Here is a 25423-nt window from a genome sequence, read left to right on the forward strand (position 1 = left end):
GTTCAGCTAGTGGCTCTCTCTAGGTTAAACACCGGAGGAAACGAACCCACGAAGCGGGGCTCAACCCCCGTCGCCTCCCCCCAGCCCGTGGCCGCTCGCAGCCGATGAGCTTTGTAGTTTCCCGGCGCCAGAGCAGTAGGACCCAGGGGCCCTCCGCAGCCACCAATAGAGGCTGCTACCGGGATCTATTTGTATGCGATGCCTCCTGCTCCGCGCATTAATAGTAATACAGATAACGGCTCTGAAAGAATGCTCTTCTGGAGAAGGATTTGATTTTCTGGGGTCCTGATACTGGGGAGAAATCCGGTTCCATCCCCCTTTTTGATTTAAAACTCTCCCGAACAGCTTGTCGTCTTCAGTGCTCCCCCTTTCTCTCTCTCCGTATAAATACACCTCCCTGCAGCCCCACTCTGCGTAAGGAAAGTTGGAAAAGGGCAGCCTGAGCGATGGGGCTGCCGCTGCCCTGAGAGCCTGTGGAGCCCGGCGGTGAGTCCCGCGGTGATGGGACTGGATGGGATGTGGACGGGACGGGACGGGATGGGAGGGAATGGTATGGGGGCTTCTCCCCGGGGGCTGCGGGAGGGGCCGGGGCGGGAGATGGCGATGCGGAAGCCCCCAGAACGCGGAGGGAGCGCTCCGACAAGTTTCCCCGCAGGTACCGGTGGCGGGTTGCTTGCCCGCAAAGTTGCCTGTGCTCTGGTACGACAAAGAAGTTTGGCCGCGGAGAACTCGAGGGGTGAGAGGGGACGGACCTGGGGGCCTCCCAACTTGTGCGGGGCGAGGAGAAGCGCCGGCTTTGTTGTCGCCGCGCTGCCCGGGAGCCTTTCCCCTTCCCGGGGGGGGCGATCGGGCGTGGGGATGTGGATGTGAGTGTAGCATGTGATGCACGTCTTTTATTTACCCACCTATGTGTAGGTGCATCGCGAAAATCGGAAAGCGGGAGGGGGCTGCGACACCGCGCCCGGCGGGGGAGGGGGCTCCGCTGGGCGCGCAGCCCGCGGGTGTGCGGCCGCCTCCGCGCACAATGGAGGGCCCCCGGCGACGGGGGAGGAGGAGGAGGAAGAGGAAGAGGAGGGAGGTCTCCGCTGCAGCTGCTGTTGCTGCAGTGCCGCAGCCCCCCGCCCCGCGGGGCAGCGCCCCCGGGCCGGGAGCTCGGGGGGTCGCAGGTGCCGCCCTTGGCCCAGGCACAACGCGGGCGGAAGGCGGGGGCACGCAGAGCGCAGCCGGAGGGGGGAATTGGGGTGCCAGAGGGGAGCATTGGGGTGCCAGACGGTTCATCTCGAACGTGATCAGCGCTCTGACTTATTCCATGTGTTTGTAGATGATTTTTTTTTTTTTAATTTTCTCTCTCCGTGTTCACTGGGGTGCGTTAAGGTTAATTAATGAGCGATGATGCCAAAATTAATTTAAATGAGGTGAAGTTGTTCTTAATTTTAATTTCACTTGCTGGTGTTTTGCATCTGAGTTACAAAAAGGAAATCGTTAAAGCTGCTGGCTATTGTGAGTATGCTGAAGAACTTTGTGTCGGGCACTGGGGGGGATGGATGTTCTACGACATGCCTGTTTCACAGGCATGTGAGCAGAAGGAATACTTTTCTAATCTTTGACCATTGTCCCATAGGTGCATGTAGAGGCTCAAATAACAGGCATTTGAGCAGGCTTTTAAGAAGGTTTCTTATTAAACTCTTCACATGCTTTAATACAAGGTGAAGCCTATGTTGTATGCAGTTTGTAGGCAAAACGGGAATGTCTTGTTATATTATAAAACAAGGGTAATCTCAAAACGTCATGTCTGACTCTTTTTTTTTTTGGTGTGCTTTTTTTTTCCTATATTTATTTTATATTTGTCCACCTACGTGTTTTCTACTTACATTTTAAGCTGATGTAAATTCTAGTGGCATCACACTGGTGTAAACTGGCTATAAAAGTTGGAAGACCTTGTATGTGGTGATTAGAGACAAGGAAAGAAGGCAGATAGCTAATAAATTATTGTAGTGCTTCTCAGACTCACTTTCACTGCTTCATTCATCTTCAGAAACAACCCTCCTGCAAATGCTGCTGGACTTCCACAAATTGTTTGGTAGTTGTGTCCAAGCCCTTGCAATAGTGGACTCTTACAAGCAGTTCTGGTACCATGACTGATACTTGATCTGAAACTGCACTGATTTCCATAAGAATTCTCATTTAACAAAACAAAGGATACTATTTTGACAGTGTGGAACAGCTTGGTTGCTGTTGATTGACTTTTTAGTCAGTGAGAGGAAATCTCAATCCTTACCTCTTGCTTCTATCAGTAATACTGAATCCTCACCAGTTGAATATCAGGCAAATGAGGAAGAATCAACCAGCTCTGTATTGAGGTACCTGCAGGTGTCTTCACTATAGCATAAACAAGCAGTTCATTAGACATAGTCTCCTTTTAAAAGGAACAAAATTCTTAACAGAAAGCTATTTGGGTTATGTAGGTTTTTTGTTGGTATTTATTTTATTTCTGTGCTTTATTTTGGTTTCATGGACTTCTCTTGTGTTGCCACAGGAAAAAAAATATGCTAAAAACTTTGATATTGTGCAGATGAACAAATGCTGTATAGTTTCCTTATCTGGTAAAGTATTAAATGAAACTGAGAAGTCTGAGTTCTGTGACTTGATTATTGTGGTGTATGGCTGTATACATTTAGCAGACTTGCATTGTTCAACAGGTAAGTGTGAAAAAGGAGGGTCAGGGTGGGAAAAAGGAGTGAGTGGGAAAAGTAAGGGATTTATGTTATCTTGATCTTGTATGTAAGAGGAGTTCCAGGGGTTGTGATCTTTCTGGGGTGGATTCAGCTGTCAAGACAAAAGTGAAAATGACAGGGTAATTGATTTTGTTTGTCCAAATTACAAACTTGCTCTTGTAATTGTGTTCTCTGTCCTAAGAGACATCTGATAATCTCATGTTGCTTAGTATCTGATCTATACTCCCAGGTAGCAGGTAACAGAAGTTACATGTAATGCATTAATCCTACAAACCTGTTATTGTAAAGACAGGAGATGCTAAATGATGTGGACGTTTTATTTTCTCCACCTGTGTGTCTATTCTAGATAGCCTCTTCTGTGTCTTCAAATGTAGAAAGAAATACAAGTTATCCCACTTTTTTCTTTTTAAAACATAGCATATGTCCTTGTTAATTTCCTATGTACATGCTTGTTAAGGTACAAGATCAGGAATTTCAAACTTATTTTCCTCAAGAGATAAAGTAGAATCACTGTAGATCAAGACTAAAGTTTCTTTGTAACAACATTTGTGAACACTTTACATTATTTTTACAAGTATTTGTCAAGACTTAGGAAATTACAGGTTCAGTGCTTGGTTCTAGGTTCAAGGAGGAGTTTGTGGTCTAATGGTTTTTGCACATTTTCCTGTGTTCCCTAATGTCTAATTCAACCAATTGGAGTGGATTTGCACAGATTTACTTGCATCGTAGGGAAAATGGCTTCCTCAAGAAAAATTTAGCCAATTTCAAGGGTCATCAAGGTGATAAATTACACAGTAGAAATATGAAGAGAAACAGTGTGTTCTCCCAAGCAATTCTAATATTCAAGAAAATAAATAAAAGGAATGAAACTGAAAAGGCCTTTAAAGAACTGTAAGGCAAGCATAAATACCTTGAACACATAAGTTAAACATATATCAATACAGAGTACTCATATAATTCTAATCCAGCATAGTGAGGGACATAATGAAATAATATAAGGGATAATATTTTATGTAATCTAAAAGAGATTTAACAAATATCTTGTGTTTCACCTGTAATATTCTACCTGTCTAAACTGCTCAGTCCATAAATCTTTCATTCTCTATCCATCTTCTAATCATCAGCCCCATCAGTTCTCTCTCAGCACCACCAATTTATAGCCTGCCAAACACATCAATCCTTTCCCTCAATTAATTCTATTTTCCAGACTTCTCCAGTCATTAATCTGTCCTTGTCCATCTTAAGGTCCACATGTGAGCCTTCCTGCTCTCTATCCTGGTTAGCTCAGCGTAATTTTCCATAAGGGAAACGTTGTTTGTTTCCAGTCCTGTATCACGTATTTCAACAATTTTTTGGTCTGTACTCCAGGCCTGCCAATTCATGAGAACTTTACATATTTTCATATTTTATTTCCCTGGGTATCTTTTAGCTTTCTCCTCTGTCAGTAGTGAGCCCATTGAGTAGATTTGTGCTTCTTTCCCTATTCAACTCATCTGTTGCTCCTCAGGGTCCCTCTAAATTGATCATTGCACCAACAGTGTGGCAGAGTTGTCAGGAAACATCAACAGGACTTGGTAGCTTCCTGGTTGCCTCCAACCTCAAGGAGATGTTGCTAATCCTGATCCAATTTCTCTGTATTACGGCTGGTTTCAGACTAATACTATGTGATTCTAATGTTCAAATTCAGCCTAAAGAGTAGCATTCAGAGTCCAGAAGGTCTTCAGCTGAGTGTTTGAGTTCCTGGGACATAGGCTTTCCTTAAGTGCTCTTTCGGCTCCAAGCATTTCCCAGTTCTCCTTGTAGCCTGGCATAGCAGGGATAGAAGATGCCATTTGCTCATTTTCTTTGAAGTTTCCTTGAACCTTTACATAGGATAGTTTAAGTTAGTGCTGATGAGGGCTCTTTACTGAGAAGATAAGAGCCATGAGACCTGAACATCTGGCAAAATTGTATCTGGAAGTTAGGTCCCTTATTGCATGAAGCAGTTCCTGAGCAATTCTTTATCCTCAGTGTTTTGAAGTATACTAGCTGCCATGATTTGTTTTACAGTTCATGCTGCCTGGATCTTCAGCCTATTCACCACACAGGATTTTCTTCCTTCCAAGGAGCAGCAATGAGTTTTTAAAGTCTTTTCATCTTGTTTCTGTATTGCAGTGGTGTTGATCTCAGTTTCCTACTCGAGGAAATTCTGCTCTGTCCCCATCTTTCATGGAGGCTGAACAAAGCAACTCCTCGAATTGGAATTGGAATATTGATCTTTCTATTTTGCTTTCTTGAATGTAGGATAAATGATTCTGGATAATTTTCCTTGTATGGTACAAATTTGCATCACAGAGCCTTGGCTTGGGGGAAGAAACTGTTGGGAAAAGGGAAGGCCTGAAGAGTGAATTTGAAGTGTGTATCTTTGTTACTGACCATAAGATAAGTCTGTTCCACTCCTAAAAATAGCACAAAGAAGAATTTAACCGATCTGTTAAACTAAGGTTCAGTTGCCAGCAACAGTGATTCTTCACAGTACTAAGTTTGCTACAGGGATAAATATATATTCAAAAAGTCATATTTTGGTGTGTCATCTAATATATCACACTTCAGATACTTCTAGTATTTTAATAGGGCTACCTGACCTTGGGCATGATAGTCAATTAAATATTTGGTGTTTTTTGTTGTTGTTGTTGATGGTGTTGTCCTAGCTCTTTTCTTTAAGAGGAAACTTTAGAAAGGTAATGGAAAAAACATTGTTAATGACCATACCTGCACTACGCTGCCATAATCACACCTTTTATTTTCCTGCCAGTAATTCCTATAAAATCCAAGACTAAAGTATCTTCATTTAGATTTCCACACTAAAAAGTGTTAGAAAGCTCCAGAAAAACTGAGTATGGAATTTCGGGATCCTCCAAGACAACATACATCCTGGAAAAGATCATCCAACTATAGAACATCACTGCTTGTGATGTTCACTGCTGTCCATGAAGACTATGGAAATGTAAACAAATAGCAGTTTGTAACTTGCTATTACTCCAAGAACACTAAGACTTTAAAGCAGGATTTTACTATAAACAGACGCACAATGCAGTAGTAAATTCATTTTGATTTCCTTATAAAACTCTCATAATTTTCTAAACAGACTTCTATTTAACTGCAAGTCTTGTATACACAACTTATTATCTGAAAGTTAAATGCTTTTATTTCACTCTCATTTATCATCAGTAGTAGCTGTGACTTGGATAAATTCTTCTGCAAATTTATGCCTCAAATCCACCCCAATTGTGTCAAGAATTTTATTAGTGATAAATGCGCTTAAGGATATGACTTGACTTTTTGAACCCACAATTGAGTTTTCATAGTTGATGACTAGAAAAAAAAAATCTGCTTTAAAAATATAACAGGAAAACTAAACAAATTGTCTGCAGACAGAGCTGCAGAGACTTCTAACTGAAATATTTGAATAAAATAAAGACAAATTCACTCCCCAAATAAGTGTCTCGTGTAGCTAAGTACTTCTGGATAATAGTACTTAATATTTTAAAAATGAATGAAAAAGTTGCTATTGGAAACATTGCATACACAATGTCTAAAGAAAAGTCACTCTTTCTTATAACATGGTGTTGAAAACAAGCCTGACCACCTGCAGCATTGAAATGAAGCCCTGAAAATAACTGTTTCCAATAATTTATTTTAGATTGCGTGTGCTTTATATGGAAGAAAACAAGGCACACTTTTGAATATTACGTAGTGTGAAGAGATAGGAGTGTTTCCCCTGAGTATAATAGATAAATGAGAGAATGGAAGTATGGCAGTAGGAATCACAGGGCCCATATATGTTTCGTCTTACACGGAGACTTGAAACTGCAAGATAAAGTTATCTTTGCTGAAAATGTTTTGGAGTAACTCACAGCTGTGACATTTACTGATGTACATTACAGGAAACGGTCATGGTAAGGCGACAATCAGTATATATTTAAGTAACAACAATGAATAGATGACAAGAAAAAACAAGTTTTACTTGGGGATGTTCTCTACTAAGGAATTTATTTATTTATTTATTTTCTGAGTTTAACAGGTATGTGCTGTCAATATGTGGAACAAGTGGTATTTCTGTATCTTGAAGTTGAAAAAGTTTTTAAAAAAACAAAAACACTTTAGTCAAATTCACAGAGTTCTGCCTTTAACATTTTAACATAAAAGAAACTTTTTTTTCATTTTGAATGGACACGTAAGATATAGGGAACAGAGTACATGTATAGCTGTGGGACATGTTTTGAGATAGTGGTATTTTTTTAATCTTAAAATTTCTGGTAATAAATAACAAAACAAAATAAATGAAACAGTTAAGAGAAGGATGGACATCTTCATATTGTGACATACTTAAACACCGTGTACTTTTAGTCTTACTTGTTGGGGAGAATATTCCATCACTAACTTATATAATTAAAATATTTTAGATGGTGTATGCATGTAAATTGGCAATGTGTGATTTCATGTTTATTAACTTCTCACGTTATGTTCTTCTTGCAATGATGCACATTATGAGCATCTATCCTGAATGTGAACTCTCTCCAATGAGTAAAAATCCTCTCAAAATCTTTAGCAGGAGTAGGTTGATGTCTGAATGATTTGCTCTGGGGCCTGTAGCTCTTCTATCTATTACTATTCCTTAACGTCATGTGTGAGAGATCCAATGTGCAGCTGCACAATAATCCATTCACGTTAACTGTGTAGTTCATTTTGGTATTTCTGTAGAGCTTTTAATTTAAAAATTTCTAATTTACTGCAACATTATTTTCAGGAATGGTTATCCTAAATCTGCTACAGTAGGTTAATATTGCCATTACAGTAAATTTCTTATTTATTACCTGAAGTCACATATATGTATTTGTATTTAAAAAGCGTCTCCTAGAGTCTTGTTCAACTGTAGAATCTAAGTAGCTCCTAATGTTTTCCCTGGTGAAATATTTTAGCAGTCTTCCCAGCATTACTTTAGGACAGGTCATAATGGTATTTGTTGGGTATGTGTTTCATTCAATAAATAAGTTTAAGTACAAAGACAATAATTGTTTTGTACCCATTGCCATGGATGCCATGGCAATGAAATTGATTCATTTTATGAAACTAGTAGCAATAAGCAGAACTTTAAAAGATTAAACCATAAGAAGCTGATCTTGATCTTACTATGTTAAGGTACGCTGAATGTTGCAAAACAAAATACATCAATTTTAGTGTATTACTTTTCAGAAGATTAGGTAGTTTGTAATCTGCTCTTGCTCAAGTACCCTGCTTGCCCTGCATCACCCAGCTCTGCCTTAATGAGAACGCAAGTTCTGTGCTAATCTACAGAGATCAAAAGAGGCAGTGGATTTAACCTTTCATTGATCCAGAAGGAGCCCACCCACAGGTGAGATGGTATTACTCAGAATATTTTCTCCAGCAACCAGAACCAAGTTTGGATCCTACAACATTTATGCTTGTTTGCTTATCACAGATCAAAAGTTTTAAAAGGGGAATTGGTGTACTGTTGCAATAATGAAATAATCCATATTTCTTTTCACTGACCTCTGTGTGACTGTACAGCACATTTCTAATCACAAGCTACATGCAACTTCTTATCCTGATGTGCGGATTAACCTACAGTAAAACTAACCACTAAGTATTTCATATAGTTTGGTACAGAAATTACTGCCCTGTTATGCAAAGATGATTGTGGATGACTAAAATCCCTTCTGGTCTTATTCTGACTATAGTGTAATGTAGGAGAGTGGTTCAAACCTTCACACATCTCTGGCAAGGCAGGAAGATTTCAGCTGACTTCAGTTATACAGATTTTCATTGATTCTTGGCTGAGCTACAGTAGTGAGATGTGTGAAAGTGTTCAGAAAATGCTGGCCAGTGTAAAAATCATGCAGTACATTTCCTCCTGGGGCTACCATGAGAATATTGACTCTGCTCTTTGCATCCCATTTTGAGTTCAAGACTTGTGCCTTAATATCCAAGCTCTACTCCATCAGGCAGAGATATTTTACACATGCTAGAATGAAAGTAGAGTCTCTGTAAGAGAGAACTTTCTAAGGGTATATGCCAAAGCATTACAGAACTGATTGCCTAAAGAATTAAGAACCAACATTTAACTCATCTTCCTTTCTGAACATGGTACTTCTCTGTTGTGGTCTTGTGTAGGTTGATTGCACAGAATAAAGTATTTGTGTGTTTATTTTAAATACTGTGTCTCAGTCATCACAGAGAAGATTCACACGTATGATAGCTGTTAGTCCAACCCAGATAGAAGGTAGAAATGTGCTACTGTGCTTAGCAGAGTATAAAAGTCACTTGTGTGGCAAGTGGCAGAGACCCCTGAAGGAGGAATTGTACATTGGTCTTCACATCAGTCTGTCTGCTGTTTTAGAGGTGAGGAGGAGAGGAATGCATGTGGGGTTCCAGATCTTTCATAAACATACTCATTTTCTGGTACAGCTATTCTCTGGCAGGTGAGATGAATATCTTGGACTGAAGCCAAGCTTCCTTCATCCTTGCTTGTCTGCATGAGATACAGCTGTTCCAGAGAGTCTGTTTCCTCTACATTAACTGTGGGACTTGTCCCAACCAAAGTTGCAAAAATAGTTTTGTTAATGAATGATCTCTTCATTACAATGAGTTGCCATACAGTTACACGTAAGTGCATGTATAGCAACTCTGACACAGGAGCTTCGTAGGCCAAGAGTTTTCTTGGGAAAAATGGATCCTCTGCAATCTCAAGGTCTGTTCTGTCTCAAATATATTTTTTGGAAAAATACTGGAATTAGAAATGTTAATATCCTTGTAATTTATAAGGTATTCATAAACTATAAGCTCTTATATATATATATATATATTTTTTTTTTTTTTCAGAATAAGATAGTATCTTGCTCTCATACCTTAACAATATGAGAGAACAAATGAAAAATGATCTGTGTGAAGGTCTTTATGAGAGAAGAAATAAGCTGCAAATTGATGCTTTGTTCCAGATAGATTTCTCAATCATGCTGTCCTTTGACATTGGGATAAAACTAGATATTACATGAAAGACAGAATTTATAATTAAAAATACAACTCAGTTCTAGTTTAAAAAAAAAAAAAAGTCATAAAATTCTTCTTTCCTAATAATGTATGCAGAAATAAAATGGCCCTTGGGTGAGATTTCTTTTCTTCTCTTTTTTTTTTTTGGCTCTGTTACAGGTCAGAAAATTTTGTTGTTGCTGTTATAAAGCATTTCTGCATAAATGGACCTTCATGCTCCAGTTTTGCTCTTTCATCTCTTTGTGTCAAAAGGTCATACTTTACCCAGGAATTAGGCAGTTGTAGGTGGCACTACTAGAACATTTGCTGGAAATTCAGTTACTGAGCCTGCTCCTCCCTCTAGTGGAATTGATACTGTTCCTGTGAGTAATTCTATAGAAAAATAATGGAAACACAAACTTGGAAATGTATGTTTTTTCTTATCTGTAATTCTAAAAATGACTCAGAAAACTGAATAGATAATGATTTACCTGCCTATAGAGGTAGGTAATCTATTTTAAATGTCTCTCTGTCTTCATCACCCACAGGATAGACCTGTTGTTGAACTGCAGGACTAAGGTTATGCTGTGCTTTGCTTTTGAGAGTCCTCAGAACTCAGGGAATATTCTGGGTGTGTGACAGCAAATTCTATATCTTTTTTTAATTGTTTTGTACTAATCACCAAAGGTAAAATGATTGTAGTTGAGAGTGTTGTTCAGAAGAGCATACAAATACTGTTCAGTATGCTCTGTTGCAGATAGTATTTGTTTGTCTTTAGTAGTACTAATAATAATAAAGCAAAAGCAAACAAACAAAACTTCATGCTATTGAAATGGAGCTAGTGATGACTCTTCAGGAGAAAATGCTGTGTTATACAAAAATATCTAAAACCAACTCAGGATATGAAGTATCAAAAATCACATTAATTGAAAAATTATACATGTAATTCACAGAATTTTCTAGGTTGGAAGAGACCTCAAGGTCATCGAGTCCAACCTCTGACCTAACGCTAACAGTCCCCACTAAACCATTTCCCTAAGCTCTACATCTAAACGTCTTTTAAAGACCTCCAGGGATGGTGACTCCACCACTTCCCTGGGCAGCCTGTTCCAGTGCCTCACAACCCTTTCAGTGAAGAAGTTCTTCCTAACATCTAACCTAAAACTCCCCTGGCTCAACTTAAGCCCATTCCCCCTCGTCCTGTCACCAGGCACATGGGAGAACAGGCCAACCCCCACCTCACTACAGCCTCCCTTGAGGTACCTATAAAGAGCGATAAGGTCACCCCTGAGCCTCCTCTTCTCCAGGCTGAACAAGCCCAGCTCCCTCAGCCGCTCCTCGTAGGACTTGTTCTCCAGGCCCCTCACCAGCTTCGTCGCCCTTCTCTGCACCCGCTCAAGCACCTCCATGTCCTTCTTGTAGCGAGGGGCCCAAAACTGAACACAGTACTCGAGGTGCGGCCTCACCAGAGCTGAGTACAGGGGGACGATCACCTCCCTAGCCCTGCTGGTCACACCGTTCCTGATACAAGCCAGGATGCCGTTGGCCTTCTTGGCCACCTGAGCACACTGCTGGCTCATATTCAGCCGACTATCCACCATCACTCCCAGGTCCTTCTCTGCCTGGCAGCTCTCCAACCATTCCTCTCCCAGCCTGTAGCTCTGCTTGGGGTTATTGCGCCCCAGGCGCAGGACCCGGCACTTGGCCTTGTTGAACTTCATGCAGTTGACAAATTGAAGTGTAGTATTTGTTTCCTTAGCAATAGGCCATTGATGAAGAATAATGGAGGCTTACTATGAGAAGGGAGATTACACATCTGTCATGGGTTCATGTTTAACATGTGATATGTATGTTAAAAAAAAAAGCTAGGTATATACTTCCATTATTATCCATCGGCAACTTTCAGTGGTTTCCATGAAAATTGTATGAAGAATACATAAACAATTTGGAAAGGTAATATGAAAGCTTATTATTTGCCTGGTTCAGTAATGGCTGGAAAGCACTTGTTTGTGACACTGAAGTCTTTTCCTTCCACCTCCATTACTAGTAACAGTCCAGTCCATATTTATTTATTGTAGGTAAATAGGAATATATTCACTAGAAAGATACCACACAGAGCAGAAAGGATCTAGATCAACAGCAATAATACAAATGTGATAAAAACTTGGAATTCTTGGAATTTTCCAGAACTTTGCTCCTGTCTTTAAAGTCTATTGTGAGCTTTTGAACTGCAAAATGCTAAGGAATTAATGCAGTAAGAAAATAAGGATAATAAATAAGAAAGATACTGTACAGTGTTTTGTGAGTGTTTTCATACGTATGTTTTTCTTTAAGTGGTATATGATTTATGGAGTATGCCTGTGAATTGTACCTCCCACCAGTAGCTTCTCCACATAGAGAAAGAACAGCTTATTGCAGCTGTCAGCTAATGAAATGACTCCTGCAGTTCAAGTAGTTGCAGCTTTGGGCTGAAAACTGTGGTTCTGACGTTTTTGGCAGCTTATTGCAGTGTCCTGTGGTAGAGGGTTGTAGGCTTTTTTTGTCATGATATACAACTACTGCAGTAAGCAAAGAACACGAAGACTGGAATATCAGAAATCATTTTATACTTTAATCTGCTGTTAATTTTTTTTGCTGAGAAGCAGAAAGTCTGCCAAATTTTGTGCAACACATGATCTTAGAGGTCAGTGTAGTTTCAGCATGTATGATTAGTTTCCTAAAATGTCAGGCTTTAAAAAAACCTGAGAGCTGAGATTGTATTTACAGAGGGTAATCACAAATCCGTGTTGGAGCCACCCTACAGCTGTATGGGCATAGGAAGAAATATCTTCCATGTCATATTGGTACTTTTATCTGTGAGGCCTTTAGGTTAGGATTATGGCATCTTGAATGTGTGCTGCATGTAGATTTCTTGAAAATTAGTAAGTCCTAGTATCATACAAATGAATGGATAAAGTAGTTGGAAATAGTCTAATTCATCACTGCAATATTTATGGCTGTGCATGTAACTCGAAAATAGATTGTTGCAATGCTAGCATTTATACCTGGTTTCTCTGAGTGTAAATGCACCTACAGACCTTTTATTACAGTCTAACTGGAGGGCTGGTGACTAATCTCAGCATGGTTGAGCAGCAAATGTTGGAGGATAATTGGATCTGCAGGCTAAGATAGTATGAATGCGGAAGGTCTGGTAGAGAAGATTGATAGGCAGTTATTTTACATTGTGTTTGAAATCTGCTTTTTGTTTTTAATTTTATGTGGAAGATAACTTACTTTAAAAGTTAAAAATTGTATGTTTTCATTCAAATGAAAGATTGAGGTTAATAATCCCTAAATAATGTCTTTGTAGTCATAAACTGGTAAACAGGACATTCTGAGAAGTTTATTCAATAAAGCTTATCAACCTTTAATAAAGTGTGAACCCAGTATAGAACAGTTTAAAAGTGAATCCTTAAATGTGAACTTCACACATTGGGCTGAGGATATTCACTTATTTTATGTCCTACAGAAAAAGCACACTTCTTTGTTGTTCTATTTTTTTCTTCCCAAGTGAGAATTCAATACACTACTTTATAATGCTGCTAGTGGAGTTTTTTTTAGCAAGGGTGGCTTGAACAAGTGCTGCTGCAGTAAGTCTTTAATAATATTATCTCCTAGTCCTCTGTCTGTCCATTCTGTCTCTTTTTGATAAGAAATCTGTTCTTTCATTGTTGTTTCTTAAGACACTTAACTGTTCAGAGTAGGATGCAGTTTGCTTGCTTCTTTGCAAAAATATCTTAATGAAAACAAATTCAATAAAACCATAGTAGTTGAGATAAAACATGTCTGAGAGAAGGGCAACAATCCCTGTGACTGTCAGTCACAGCATTGCATCCTTATGACTGTCAGTCTCACAGTTATTCCTGTTAGGTTTCACAGTGGGGTTGCCCAATGTACAAGGGGTCTAATAGCTTCTAATTAGAATAATTTGACATTGTCTTCTTCTCAAAGAGAGGGGGGAAAAAAAAGCCTGCCTGATTATAATGATAGTCCTTCTCTGTTTATAGCTGATCTTAGAATCTGCTGTCCAACTATACAGTTAAATTTGCTAAGAGTTTGAGGTCTCAAAGATACCTTACATTCCTACAAGTAGCAGATGAGAAGAGAGACTCAAATTAATGAGCATGTAAATAAAATAGCTATCTGTTCTTTTTGTTTTGTTGAATGACTGAACAGGATACGCTTGTTGGTTGGCTAATGAGTAGTGAGCTGCTCCAGAAGAGTCCTAGCTTCTTGCCTAGTTTGTCCCTCTAAGTGACTTTGGTATGTGCTGGCAGAAGATCTGGAGATGTGGAGTTCACCAAATGATGTGCACAATTTTCCACTGTGACTGGAAGGAGGGAGAATGAATTATGATTGGTTATGATTATGATATGGTTATGATATAATTAAGATATAATTATGATTTTGAGAGAAGGAATTTTGAGAGAAGGAATTTTTGGAGAAGGAATTTAGGTTTTGAATCTGCAGGAAGGGAGGCTTTGCAGAACAAGTGATTCACTGTAGTCATCCCAGGTTTGCCCTCTTACATTTCGCGTCAGAAGCTTAACTGCACAATTTTTAAAGGAGAAAGAAAAGAAGGAGAGTAGTGCCTATGAGTAGTAGTTCCTGAAAACGCCAGAACATTCCCTAGATTTACTATGAAACCAATCCATAAAAATCTTTGCTCTGCATTTTGGAAATGCAGCTATTAAATTCCTCTATTCCAGTCAAAGAAGATATACGAAACAATTCTACTTCAGAAGTTGATCAAATATGTGGGACTGAATAAAATATGAAGTATTTAGCCTTTGTCACTACAAGGAAGGAGAACTAGAATGTCTTTAGCTGTTATCATTCACTGTTAATGTCTTAAATGAGTAGTGCAAAATGCTTAAAGGTGATTTTTCATTTTAATAGACATATTTAATATCTGGCTATGAATCCTGCTATGTAACTGCAAATAAATGGTGGAAACTTTGAGCAGTCTGATGCAGAATATCATATTTCTTTTGCCAGCTATCAAATCTTTTCTTTTACCAGTGTTCTAAGGAAAATAATAATGGATAATTAAAATTTGGAGCAGAAGTATAGACTTACACTTTTAAAATTAAGATCCATACATTTCAATTCTACCTTGTGACTGAAAATTTCAATATTGTTCCTTCCTGGCTTCAAACTGAAATGCTCCAACTGCTTCAAAGTAATGAAATTTCTTAATTCTTTTTCACAGCTAACAATGACAGAAAGAAAACAAACTTCAGCCTCTTCCTTTGGCCTAATCGCTGTTGCAGATATCTGGGATTTAGTCCTTTTATTCAGTCTTCCATATTACATAATATTTGGCACCTCCCACTTTATCCTTTCCAGGAATTGAAATAACCTTTGGATGGAGAATTTCTGTTGGGAGGGAACAAAAAAAAAAACCAAAACACACATAGTTCCATACTGCTATACAGCATGGCCATTGAAATGGACCTAAGCAAGTTTGATAGCATTGCTCAGTATTTCACAAATACTCTCCACCACATTAGAAATGAAGAGATAATTCAAAGGCCTCTATTAAATTTACTAGATTACACAGAAAATTGGCTTTCTGGTTAGATGTAAATTGCTATTTTGCTTTCAAGCTTGTGAAGCAACAGCACCACCATTAACACATCCCTGCTGTATGTACTTAGTAGTCACCTGTACTACCAAGCTTTACTAAAAGTAACATCTGCATGCTTCAGACTAACTGAAAGATAGTAGATGGTTTTAAGTATCTTTTTCTAAGAATAAAAATTAAGACTGCATTAAAAAAATCACATTTAACTCATGTTTTAGAACTAAATAAAGCAAGTATCTGGAGAAAAATACATGTACATAAAAATCATAAGTAGATGGTTCAGTTCACTTGCAAGCAGAATATATCAGTGTGGGAAAATCTGCCACATATGGGCAGTCTCATAATAAGCATCCTGTCCAGTAATTAGTATCTGCAAGTTTGTCTTTTTTTTTTTTTTTTTTTTTTTGTATAGCATCTTTTATGTCCCACCCATGCTGCCAAAAAATGGGGAAAACACTGCTACAAAGTCAGCTTCTTATAATCACACCTGACAGAAACCTATAGAACTAGGTGGTTTTAATGAACCTATGCCAAAGGACAGCACCTGCAGATCCAGCTCTTTTTCTGGAGTTTGAATTTAGCGCTCCTATGAGAAGTTTAACAGAGAAGGAAAATTAAAACATACCAGTGTGAACAGTTATGCAGAAGAAATGTATGCTTCTGCAAATGCAATAGGAAGTGTTTGAGAGAAGGTAAACTTTTAGACTTCATTCATTTTGGGATGAATTTTGAGAAAACTCAATGTCACCAAAAACATAATGATAGTGTATAGCATCATGTTTACTGTGATTTAAATGACCATTGCTTGTACAAAGCAGTCATAAATAAGTGCTTTGATTTCCATTAATATCTCTGGGAATAGAATATGGGTAAGGATTACCAATTTTCATTAAAGGAAGGTGATGATTGTATTTGTCCATGTCTGAAGAAATGGGTCTATTGTTTTTAGGAGCTGTGGTCTTGAGAACTGATTGTTGGAACTCACAGAAATAATTATAGTAAATAAGACTGTAGGTAATGAAGATGCAGAAGCTTTCTGGTAGCTGTAAGGAAAAAAAAAAAAAAAAAGATAAAAACTAAAGTGGTGCACTAGTCAGCACTCAGCAGTCAGCACTAGTTATATGGAATGAATATAATGAGTAAATTTAATGCTAAAAATCCAAAAGAGCAGTACCAACTCTATATATGCTTCTTAGTGACTGAAATTTTTACCTTTGGGAATATTTTTAATGCTAGCATACTGTAAATGGGGAAAAAAAATGACTGCAAATCTTTATTAAAATAAAACATTGATTTCAATATGGCAAAATGACAAACATTGTGGCAGGAAAAAAACATATTTTATAATTTATCAGTTGTAAGAAGTCACTCCCATTATATGCAAGTTAACAGCTGCTAATCAGAATACTGGGGTTTACATGGGAGGTGTTGGAAGACATGATAGTTCTTAAAATTAGTTCTGAAAAAACAGAAAATAAATTATCCTATTGTCTGTATTGACAGAAATGAAAAATCCTAGACTAAATTATTCTCATTTTCCAATTTTAAAATGAGTAAGTGTGGCAGTCGATTACTTCTTTTGCATTCCCCCCTGTTGTACCACTAGCTTTATTGATTGGTTTCAATTAATGTATGCCAACAAGTAAATTAACGTAGCACCTGAGGCAGAATTCTCTGGTGGTTTGCATACACTGACTTCTTACTGTTCTTGCTGTTTTAACTCCTACTGAGCATATAGCTGGAAGCTACAATATTTTTCAGTCTGGACACGGACATTACCCATGGCTCTAATGACAGGTCATTTACAGCGAACCCATGTTTCACTGCAGAGATGTCTCTTTAAGTGACATCTTATCAATGGCAATTCAATTAGTCAACCTTAAGACTTTGAGATATATCTCACACTGTGTCACACAACACTCTCTGATTTGCATTTTAAATGTTAGCTTTTGTCATTGCTATGCTTCTTTGGTATACATTACAAATGCATTTTCATTCCAATTCTTCATTCAAAACTCCATGGAAAACATTTTCTGCATTAAAATTAAAATTTCTGCATTAACTGCCTTCATTTCCAACAATGCTGTCAGCTGAAAAGACTTGTGGACTTGTACTATGGACAAGAGTTTTCTTCAGTGCTGGTGCTTACCTTATCACCATATCCCACATATAATTACCTTATCAGCATCAGATGATTCTGAGCACAAATATCTAAAATATTCAGCTACTGCAATCTAAATGGGATATGTATGTAAATACTATTGTGATGGACACAATCTGCATAAACAGACAAAAAATAGCATTTTTATTTTATTTTATTAATTTATTTTATTTAACATACTAGAGTAGAAGAGAATTATAAACCATAATTTTTCTGGGATACTTATACAATGAAGACATCCTAACAAGACATGGTCTCACTCTGCATTGGCCAACTGAACTCCTTAGGGATAAACTATGTTGCTTTTAAAAAAATAAAAATAAAAAAAATGGTTCCATGCTGTAGACTGAGGGTATAAGTCATTTCATGGAGTGTGTATGACAGCACTGTGCAACTACATCATTCATCAGTGCATGGTACTATATGTACTGAACATGCACTATTCACTATACATCAATATAAAATAGAGAAGATGGTGACCAAATGTAAGGATATGCTCACCAGTTGTGCTGTGTAAAACCCTGAGCAACAATGCATGCTTATGAATATAATACCTATTAGTAAGTGCTATAGATGCATAAAGGAATCTGTACTTTGGGGAATAAACAATAAACTTGTGTTTAAAACATAAAAATGAAAAAAAAACAACACCTTGAAATATCTATTGGAGCAGAGGATCTTCTAAACTCATCTAAACTAATTTCATCTCCCTGCGTCCTGCCACACTCTAGTAAGTGTGAATGGGTAAATAGACCAGCTCTGTGTTTGGTTTTATTTTTTAATCCTTATATCTGAAATATATATATATATATATTACTCAGTCTTTTCAGTCACATTAAAATGTTTTGTGCATAATTCCTTATTTTAAAAACAGTATTTTCAAATGTTCATCTTTGAAGTTGTCCTTGTGGCATCAAAGAATCATGATTTAAAGCAAATTTTGCTGGTGCTGTTGAGAAATAGAACACATGATATTTACATGGCAAGAGTATTGCCAAGGCAAATCAGCTGGTGTGTTTGGCAAGGTTATAAACCAAATGTACACAGTGCTTCTCTTACAAGATATGGGTGGTATTACAGAACATGAACTTGCTTAATGTGCAACTTTTTTTTTTTTTTTTTTTTTTTTACTAGAATGCGCAACAGTGGATTCAGAATTCCATGCTAATAGACAATTTCAACTAGTTTCAAATAATTGGATTAGTATTCTGAGATCAAATTTTAATGAAGGAAAAAAAAAAAAAGTATGCTAAAGCTCATTAAAAGATTAAAAAAATCAATTAGCCTGAAGTTTAAAAAAAAAAAAAAAAGTGGGCAAATTAATCCTGATAGAGCTATATTGGCTTGTAAACAAAGAAAATGAACTCATGAAGAAAATAGATAAATGACATTCAGCATTTTGTGCTAGAACTGCTTTTTTGTTAGTAATACATGTGTATTAATGTGCATATGTGAGTAGGCTAAGATACGTGTAAGTATTTTCAAGATGCATCTTTGTTAGCTTGTTAGTTTGAATCAAGAGGATGCTTTTGAAGTGCATATTTTCCTTTCTTATTGTGCATTAGTTCATATCACATGGAGTTTTTGCAGTGCCTCAACTTGATTCTGTTCAGCTGAAACTAAGATTTAGATTTGGAAGATTTAGCACACTCCAGCAGTGAAACTAATGTGCTCCAGCTGCAAATGGGCTGAAGGACCAGAGTAGAGCTAATCTGAAATAAAAAGGCTTAGAAGGTGTATGTTATGGACATGAGTTGTCAACATCAACTGTTTCCCTCTACAGGGTTGCTTCTATCCATCCATAACCCATCTGCTAATCTAGACAGAGTCTCTGAATTCTTGTGTGTTACTAATAATTTTTATTTAATGAATCTCTGTAAAGCATAAGACACTATTCTTACATGACTGTAGCAAGCACTTCCTATAGTACAGCACAAGGTATGTATATACATGTATTCAGTGAGATAGCCATTTATAACATCTTCATTGTTGTATAATATTAATAGGTTGTAAAGCCTTCAGGCATTGCATCCCTAAGCAGAAGCTTGTATCTGTGACTTGAGCCATCTCTTGGCCATCATTGACTGTTAAAGGCTTATCCTGAAGCTCATGTAGGTTATTATTCAATTCTACAATTCTTCTCATGGAAGAATGTTGGAGTTTGTATGAGCTAACAGCTCTGAAATTCATCCTGACTGAACTCAGACCCATTGTCCGAAGTATGAATTCCAACAAGAAGAATATCTCTTATCCTTAACTCTGGGCAACCAGAAACATTTAAGATTTAAAGTAGCTTGTGAGTGTGAATTGCAGTTTGTAGTAACTGTTTTGCAGGAATAAACTGAGTTGTGGCAAGGCTTTTATGTTTGTGTATGCACAAGTTTTAAAACCCAAATGTATTTCATGCATACCTCTCAAAAGCAATTATTTTAGTTGCTGTGCTGTTCAACAGTGCTTCGCTTTTATGCATTTGATTAAAACTGAATCTCATGAGAATATTAACCTGCATGACAAAATCATCACATAATTTGGCAGAAGCATAGCACAGTTGACAGAATCTGCTTGGGGAGAGCCCCAGGACAGAGCTCGCATTGGGAATAAATTCACCTTTGACCACAAGCAAAAGCTATGTCTTTTGGACTCAGAATGAAAGCCTTGCTGTAAAACATTCCATCTGCTCTTAGACCAAGCAAATACTTGCTACAAGAGCACTGAAATCTGAGCTTTTCAGAAATGTATAATAAATTATACTATCAGTTATATCCTTAAAATGAAATTATTCAGCTACTCCCATACTCTGAAAAAGCTGATTGTACGCTTTACTTGATCTATGTAAAGGGTAACTTGGAGGTCTTCAGCAGTAGGAAAAGTGATTTCTCACGACTTCATCTCATGCTCTAGTTTAAGCTATAGTAGCTTCTCTGGTGTTGGATGTCCAGTTCAGGATAAGGCAAACGTTTAAAATGTAAATATCACCGTTTTCAAAGAACAAGAATTTCCAAAAGACTCTGCTTCCACCGCAGCTCTGGTTTCCTAGGGATGATGAATATATTTAACTTACTACTATTTTGAGGTTTTAATATAATGATTTTCTATATTTTTATTGCACTTTTTTTTTTTTTTTTCCTGAGTCATTTTACAGATATGCTTGCTTAGGGTGATTGGTGCTTTATATGTTTGCTTAGGTGTGTTTGGTGGTTTTTGCTTCTCCTATTCCAGTGAATAGGGAAAGCGAGGACCAGATAAAGGAAAGCTAAACTGCTCTTAAAAGGAATATGGGATTCCACTTTCATATATTTCAGGTCTCTAGTACATATTCTGCTCACAAACTTCATTTTTGACTTTGAATTGTGTTAGCAGAGACATGATAATTTCTCTTAGCCTTTTGCAAGACCACTTATATAAACAACAACAACAAAAAAAACACTTTGGCTGCAAAGCATGCCAGAATCAAAAAGCTGAATATCTGGGGGGGTTGTACGGAATGAATGAATCTAAAAATAATCCCCAGTTAATCTTTATCTATTCACAACCTAAATGGGTACATCCCAGGAGAAAGCTGGTTTATGTAACAGAGCCTGAGAACTGTCCCTAGAGTATGTATATTAAGGACACGTGGTTTGTATTTCATGTTTAGTTTAATCAGGATGTTAAATAGTGCAATTTAAGATAAAAAATACACAAGATTTTTTTTTTATTATTCAGAGAAATTTTTGGAATGCCATTATACCTCTCAATAACTCATCAATAAGTTAGTTTTTCAATGTTTATTAAAAAAAAAAAAAAAAGTAACAAAATAGCAAATGAAACTTGATCATGATTTCTGAAATTCTTTTATACCCATCTATAAAATTTTGGATGATTAGTTTACTGAAACTATGGGACCATGACAAGATTAAAAGCAAGCAAAAAAAAAAAAAAAAAAGCGAGGTAGCAAGATTAATTTGACTAAATGGTTGTTCTGCGGAGTCCACTTGACATATTACAGTAATATTTATTACAAATATTAGAGTAATTATTTCCTAGAAATATTATTATTCCTAACACTTTAGCATTTCTATCTTACATCCATAACTAAAGTGTATTTGTTTCTCTTTGTGACCTTTATGGGAATTACAAAAACTATACCTTTCTGAAATTAATCTAAAGAAATAAGTAGCTGAGTAGCTTTAGGAAGCATTCACTGCAATAAGAGCAATATGTATTTATTCTCACTGAATTTTTGAAACAATGCAGGATTTTTTTTGGTTATAAGCAAGAACTCTTAGTAGAAAATCAGCTAGAAGTATGTTAAGACTCACTTTGGAAAATAAAAATCACAAACTAATTTAAAAAAATATTTAAATTAGGATGTAAATTAAAAAAAAAAAGAATTAGGATGTAAAAATGAAGACTGGTGCTTGTATTCATGAAGAAGAGAATTTTCATATAAATGGGGAAACTTAATACTAAGTAAGTATCTAAGGTAATGCTGGGGAAAAAATCCTTTACCACTGACTATTTCTTTTTAAACAAATAAACAAAACTGAAGAGAATAACTGCCTTGCCTCTTTATTGCCAAGAAGATTTAGTTTATCGCTTTTGTTTGGAAAAAAAAAAAATATACTTTTCAATGTATTTTTTTTCCTTATATTCTATATAATATATAATATATAATTCCATATATATTCCTATATATTTTTAATGCAGCTAAATTGCTGATTTGACTAGTACAAAATAAGGTTTGGTATTCAGTTTCTTCTGCTAACCTATTTTTCATAAGTCATTCTTTCTGGGACCCCAGGACTTTGATGGACCCCACTGTTTGGACAAAAAAACAAACATAATGAAAAATGTATTCCACATATCCCCTATGGACTCCACAGCTCAATCAATTGAAGAGAACAGAGGCATAAATCACAGATACTACAAAATTATCCTTATAAATAGGATTCAGGTTTAAAAAAAAAAAAAAAAAAAGGCTTCAGAAGGACTTGCACTTATAGCACTTTATCCCCAGCTCTGGCAAAGAGGATGTGATCATTTTCTATAGCACCACATTATAGCCTGGATAATCCACACCTGTATGACATCAAATAGTGCAGATGCTGTATCTAGCTAGCATAGGACAAAATTAATGTCTAAGTTAATCAATTATTTCTTAATTTCGGTTCTAATTGACTGAAAAAAACATAAACATTGTCAACGACAATTTCACAAACCTGTTAATGAGGGAATAAGGGAAATAGAGGAAGTAATAAGGTTATGAAAGAAATGGGGAAAATTCATATTTTTCTAATTAACAGTTTGTATGTAGAACTTTGTATACATAACTCGTATGCATAACTTGTGTAGAAACACAAGTTTTATTGTATTTTTTTATATGGTAGAAATTTATTGTATTATATTGTAGAAACAATATAATCTTGTTTCTGCAGAAAAAAATCACTTTGATCTTTAGTGGTTATAATATATAGAAAAATAGCTAACCACCATTTTTTTTTTTAAGCAACAACAACAACAGAAAACTTGTTTTAAGATTATCTCTGTGCTTGCAGAAGATTTATCTAAGTAGCAAAATGAAGTCTTAATTTTGAGAGTAGACAAACAAACTGTTGTTGACTAAGACAATAAATGTTAAGAAACTTTTAAAATATTTATGTAATTTGTTCATTAAATTTGTTCCTCTACAGTCAGCATGTAATTGATCTATTTAGAGAACAGTAGTAATATTGCTTGTCGTGGTCATGAATTAACTGTAAATGGAGTAAAAGTGATAATTTTATAACTACATTAGGTGTTATATGCTGTTTGAAAACACAGCGCAGCATCTGACAGTGACTCCTGATCCTGATCTTAATGTTTGGTAGATAGATCTAATTTCTCTTTAGTCATGAACGTGAAAAGTATTTCAGGTTAAAAGAGAAGACAAGAGGGTCCTAAAGATATTGACGCTTATTAGAGATTTGTTAAAATATTAAAATTCTACTATTTTTAATCATAAACCTGTACATTGTCTAAATTTTTACAAAAAGGTTAAAAAAAAAAAAACTTAAAACTTTTAAATTTTAATATTTGTATTTTGAAGCTGTTCTGTTCTGCATTAGCAACATGAAGTTTCATCTGCCCTGTTTCATGAAGGTTTTAAGTCCTTGTGGTGTGTGTAAGTCACACTTGTTGATGTCATAGCAGATCGCATTTCTAATTCAACAACTAAAATCATATGATTCTTGAGCACAACTGTGACATGTATCGTGGGAATCATAGTTTCTCTATAATCTCAAACAACAAGAAAGAGTTCAATGCCAAGAGTTCCCTTGGGATCAGATCCCTTATAATAAGAATAGCATTCCAGCAATGTTTCAGGTTTTTGCCAAATGTAGGTGAAGATTTCGTGTACTAACATATTTCAAATGTTGTTAGAGGCTATGGTCATAAAAGGCACCTGAAATACACAGTTTCATTTTCTGTGTAAAATCTGGGTTGCTCTTATCATGGTTCAGGTGCTGTCATGTCAGATAACAATGGTTTTGAAACCTGCAGTCTCTTAAGGTTGCAAAGGTTTTGCAAAGACTTCAGTACCAATAAAAAAAATAAAAAAAAAAAGAGCTCAAACAACCCTCCCTTCTCTTCCCAATCAAAATCTGATACTAATATGGACAATAGTATTCTGTAAATCAGTTGGACACATTTCTAAATCCCCACTGAAGCCTTTGTAGTTTGGTGACCCCCACTAAGATGAAAGCTAACCATCATTATGTGGCTCTGATTAAGGAATACTGTGTCCTAGTTCAACTGGTCAAAACTCCATTACAGGATATTTGTGTAAAGATAGTATTGCTTTGTCCCTGCTGTCATTCATAAAAAAAAATAGATATTTAATGTGGACCTGGGGGTGGTTGTTGTCAGACAGCTGAATCTGAGCCAGCAGTGTGCCCAGGTGGCCAGGAAGACCAATAGCATCCTGGGCCGCATCTAAAGTAGTGCAGCCAGCAGCATTAGGGAAGTTATTGCCCCTTTGTACATGGCACTGGTGAGACAGCACCTAGAATATTGAGTTCAGTTTTGGGCCCCTCACTACAAGGGGCAATGAGTGCTCATGCATGTACAAAGAAGAGCAATGGAGCTGGTGAAAGGACACAAGACTTATGGGAAGTGGCTCAGGGAAATGGGGCAGTTCAGTCTGGAGAAGAGGAGGCTGAGGGGAGACTTCATCACTCTCTCTGTAACTATCTGAGAGGAGGTTGCAGTAAGGAGGGTGTCAGTCTCTTTGTGAGACTGTGACAAAATGAGAGGATGCAAGGAAAGATCCTCAAGTTGTCTCAAGGGAGGTCTAGATTGGATGTTAGGAAGAATTTCTTCATGGGAAGAGTTGTTAAACATCACAGTTTGCTGCCCAGGGAAGTGGTGGAGTCCCCATTCCTGCAGGTATTAAGAGATGTGAATGTGGCATGAAGGGGTGTGGTATAGCAATGGGACTCGGTAGGTCAGGCTGATAATTGGATTTGGTGATCTTGAAGGTCTTTTCCAACCTAGATCATTCTATAGTTAATAGTAGAGATGTTCTTTTCAAGTATGAAACTGTGGAACAGTTTTCTGGGAAAAGTCCTGACATTTTCTCTCCAGTACAGAATATTTACAGTGCTAATGGAAATGTCTGAAGCACAATTAAAATCAGGAGTAGTTCCTCTTGGGTGCACAGACCCTAAACAACATATATTTATGTTAAACATAAATATTTAAACATTTTAAATATACTAAATATTTGAACACTCTGTAGTTGTATTTTTTTTCTTTCTCAGCTACATTGCACTTAGAACTGGAATAGAAAATAAAGACACAGTGAAACCAGTTCTAGTGGTAATTTACCATCTTTAGTTATCCAAACACAAT

At 36.9% G+C, this 25423-nt stretch overlaps 1 protein-coding gene across 4 annotated transcripts in view; it reads left to right on the plus strand.

Moving 5' to 3' along the window:
• Nucleotides 1-363: 363 nt before the first annotated feature.
• ROBO1 (roundabout guidance receptor 1) overlaps nt 364-25423 on the plus strand; it is a 735419-nt gene continuing 710359 nt past the window's right edge. For all 4 annotated transcript variants that reach the window (XM_032207881.1, XM_032207886.1, XM_032207883.1 and 1 more), the window contains exon 1: nt 364-486. The gene's annotated coding sequence lies outside the window, so the exon portion shown is untranslated. The remainder of the gene's footprint in view (nt 487-25423) is intronic.

The sequence above is a fragment of the Aythya fuligula genome, chromosome 1, assembly GCF_009819795.1.
Source record: "Aythya fuligula isolate bAytFul2 chromosome 1, bAytFul2.pri, whole genome shotgun sequence".
NCBI classification, from domain to species: domain Eukaryota; kingdom Metazoa; phylum Chordata; class Aves; order Anseriformes; family Anatidae; genus Aythya; species Aythya fuligula.